The sequence below is a fragment of the Rhagoletis zephyria genome, unplaced genomic scaffold (genome assembly GCF_001687245.7).
Source record: "Rhagoletis zephyria isolate East Lansing unplaced genomic scaffold, Rhagoletis_zephyria_1.1 Rzeph_scaffold_00240, whole genome shotgun sequence".
Taxonomy (NCBI): domain Eukaryota; kingdom Metazoa; phylum Arthropoda; class Insecta; order Diptera; family Tephritidae; genus Rhagoletis; species Rhagoletis zephyria.
The window spans coordinates 28,115-32,429 of record NW_016157324.1 but is presented as its reverse complement, the minus strand read 5'-3'; positions in this window follow the sequence as shown (position 1 = coordinate 32,429).

Below are 4,315 nucleotides of genomic sequence, written 5' to 3'. Positions count from 1 at the left end.
GAGATGTTGAAGAATCTAGCTTTGATGCGGATTGTGGCTAGACGTTCGTCCACCGGGGTGAACGCCAGTACTCGGCGACGGAGTCTCTCTCCTACCACGAATCCAACACCGAATTTGCGCTCCTTTACGTGGCAACTGTAGTAGACGTCGCAAGGCTTCACGCTTACTTTACCTTGCCCCGTCCATCGCATTTCTTGGATGGCGGTGATGTCAGCCTTTGTCTTCCCGAGGACATCAACCAGCCGGGCAGAGGCACCTTCCCCATTAAGGGTCCGGATATTCCAGGTGCATACCCTTAAATCATAGTCCTTTATACGTTTGCCGTGGTCGTCATCAGAAAAAGGGGGTCTCATCCGAGGCTTGTTGGAATTTTTCATTGGGCGGGGTTTTAACGTGGCGGGACCCAAACCCAGCGCACGCGAAGTTTTACGCCTTCTCACTTTAGCTCACTCCCAAACGGGTGTTTGGTTGCTACCCAGAGGATACGTGGATATAAATATCCGGACGTTGTGAGCTGCGATTTGAACCGTACGCACAAGAATCGCTTCTGGCCACTCCCAGGTGAATGGCAGTCAAAAGTTTTCCACTTCTGCGCACGGAACCATCCTCCCACCAGAACTACTCCAAGGTATTTGAGCTCGGGTGAGAGAGGGTGATTGCCACCCCGTTTAGGGTGGGAGATTTAAATAAGTGAGTTTTATTTTTCCTTGTGAAAAGTACCATTTCTGTCTTGGCAGGATAGACACTACCCTGTAGGGAAAACACGAACTAGTGAACCAGATTTCTAGTTCAGTACTAGTTCTTTTTTGCCAAAAACGAACCAGCCCGATAGTAACTAGTTCCGCACCTGTCCAAAAGCAGTGAAATGTGGTACTTTCACTACACTATTCTATTTTAAATTTTAAAAGCAGGGAAGGTAATCATTATGTGTAAAATAACCCTGTAGGGAAACGTACTAGTGCGGAACTGGTTCGGTTCTAGTGCGTTTGGAACCATGACTAGTACGCGTTAATTCTTTTTTGCATGCTAGCGCCTGGCGAATTTAACATTGCGATGTCCTAGGAAGTGTCAATTGTCCCCCGTTGCATCCCTTTGGCTCTAGTTCCGAACCAGTTCTAAATTCGACAGATAAGATCTAGTTCGTTTTGCATCCCTTTTTCTATAGTTCCGAACCAGTTCCAAATTTGACAGATGAGATCTAGTTCGTTCTGCATCCCCTTTTCGTTAGTTCCAAACCAGTTCCTAATTCGACAGATGAGATCTACTTCGATCTGCATCCATTTTTTATATGTAGCTCCCAACCTGTTATAAATTCGTCACCTTAGATATATATTTCTAATCAGGCTTGTCGAAACATTTCCCTTTTATATTAATTACGATCGGTTGAAGGAAGGACAACACCATCACAAATGTTTGTACGCATTTATTAAAAATTTATAAACCACATTAGTAGTAGTAGTAGTATTAAACTTAAGTAGTAAGTAAAAAACAAAAGTGCGTTCTGCATAAAGGTAAAAATATTAGTTCACTTTGTCTACTTGTCTAAATTTAAGCATATTGATTTTTAAGTAAATTCAGTTCTTTTTAAGCTTATATGTATATGAAGTACTTCGAAAGTTTTTGTCGTACTTAAATAAGATATACAGTCAGTCAATAAAGTTTAGGTACAGGGAAGTTTTTACAATACCGGCAACTATTTTTTAAATATTTTATATTTCCTTAATTTTTTACAAAAATATGGTTAGTTCTACTCCAAAAGCTCCAAAAATCAGAGTTCCAAACCATATGCAAAATTAAATTAAATTTAATTAAAACTCCGCAAATTTCCATCCAAATATTGCAATTTGCACTCTTTAGAAAAAAGTTAAGTACGCAGTTTTTTAGCCCATTCAATTTTAGTATAACAAAGTGCAAGTTTGAGGTAGCTCGGATTTACCATTCATATTTAGCAATTTTTTGTTGTTGTTTCCTCATACTAAAATTGAATGGGCTGAAAAACTGAAAACTCAACTTTTTCTAGAGAGCGTAAATAGAAAGTGAATTATTTTAATGAAATTTTGCAGAATTTTCTTAAATTTTGCACAAGGTTTGGAACTCTGATTTTTGGGGATTTTGTTGTAGAATTGACCATATTTTTATAAAAAATTACCGAAAACTAAATTATTAAAAAAATAGTTGCCCGTATTGTAAAAAATTCGTTGTACCTAAACTTTATTGACTGACTGTATTAAGGTAGCTGTGCTGGATTGCATAAAAAAAATTAATTTTTCTTTTCTTAAAAAAAGGTAGCTCTGGTGGCTTGAATTTTTAAATAAATTTAGTGAGAAAGTGGTAATTATTTTGACACTTTTTTTTTTAAATGCCTCTTTTTCTGCAACTGCATTGCCTTTCTCAATTGTCCTTCAGGATCTTGGCCTTTGTTTATGGAATCACTAAGTATAATGATTATTAAGCAACTCAAAAACTATACCAGCGTGATTACCGACGTATCCTTTTGAGAGGTAGCCGCACCCTTATAAGAGGAATAAGACCCAAACTTTTCAGGTCAAAATTTCAGTAGGTTGCGTCTGTATGGCCTTTTCAATTTTATAAATTATCATTATTTTTAAGTGGAAAAATAAAACTCAAAATTAATGATAATCTCTGCGCGAAAAAATAAAAATCATAAAATAATTATTATTCATAATCCCAAAAATAAAAATCAAATAATAATTATTTCCGTTCGTGCGAAAAAATAAAACTCATTAATAATTCATAAAACAATGATTAAATGCTGATTTAAATTCTTTTACTCATAATGATTACCTTCCCTGCTTTTAAAATTTGAAATTAAATAGTTTAGTGAAAGTACCACATTTCCCTGCTTTGGACTGGTGCGGGCCTAGTTACTATCGGACTGGACTTTAGCGAAAAAGAACTAGTACTGAACTAGAAATTCGGTTCACTAGTACGTGTTTTCCCTACAGGGAATTTAAATCAGCATTTAATCATTATTTTATGAATTATTATTGAGTTTTATTTTTTCGCTCAAACGGAAATAATTATTATTTGATTTTTATTTTTGGGATTACAAATAATGATTATTTATGATTTTTATTTTTTCGCGCAGTGATTATCATAAATTTTGAGTTTTATTTTTCCACCTAAAAACAATGATAATTTATAAAATTGAAAAGGCCATACAGACGCACCTACTGAAATTTTTACCTGAAAAGTTTGGGTCTTATTCCTTTTATAAGGGTGCGGCTACCTCTCAAAAGGATACGTCGGTTATCACGCTGGTATACAGCCTCATTGCGTAAGTCGTAAATTAGGATAAGGTGTACGATTCGACAACAGTAGCATTGTCTATTGTCGTTCTGAAATAAGGAAACGACCAAAATTGTCGAAAACTATACAGTGCTGCCAAGTTTTTCCTTTTTACACTAGTCGAGTGGAACTTTTAGGCAATGACGTGAAATTTTCGATACGATTCGACTCTCGAAAAACGACTTGCATTCGACACGACTCTCGCAATGAGGGTGATAGTTTTTGAGTTGCTTAATAATCATTATACTTAGTGATTCCATAAACAAAGGCCAAGATCCTGAAGGACAATTGAGAAAGGCAATGCAGTTGCAGAAAAAGAGGAATTTAAAAAAATTGTCAAAATAATTACCACTTTCTCACTAAATTTATTTAAAAATGCAAGCCACCAGAGCTACCTTTTTTTAAGAAAAGACAAATCAAGTTTTTTTATGCAATACACCACAGCAACCTTAATACAGTCAGTCAATAAAGTTTAGGTACAACGAATTTTTTACAATACGGGCAACTATTTTTTTAATATTTTAGTTTTCGGTAATTTTTTATAAAAATATGGTCAATTCTACAACAAAATCCCCAAAAATCAGAGTTCCAAACCTTGTGCAAAATTTAAGAAAATTCTGCAAAATTTCATTAAAATAATTCACTTTCTATTTGCGCTCTCTAGAAAAAGTTGAGTTTGCAGTTTTTTAGCCCATTCAATTTTAGTATAATGAAGTGCAAGTATGAGGAAGCTAGGACTTACCAAACAACAAAAAAAAATTGCTAAATATCAATGGTAAGTCCTAGCTACCTCAAACTTGCACTTTGTTATACTAAAATTGAATGGGCTAATAACTGAGTACTTAACTTTTTTCTAAAGAGTGTAAATTGCAATACTTGGATGGAAACTTGCAGTTTTCTTTAAGTTTGCATAAGGTTTGGAACACTGATTTTTGGGGTTTTTGGTGTAGAATTAAACATGTTTTTATAAAAAATTAGGGAAAAATAAAATATTTAAAAAATAGTT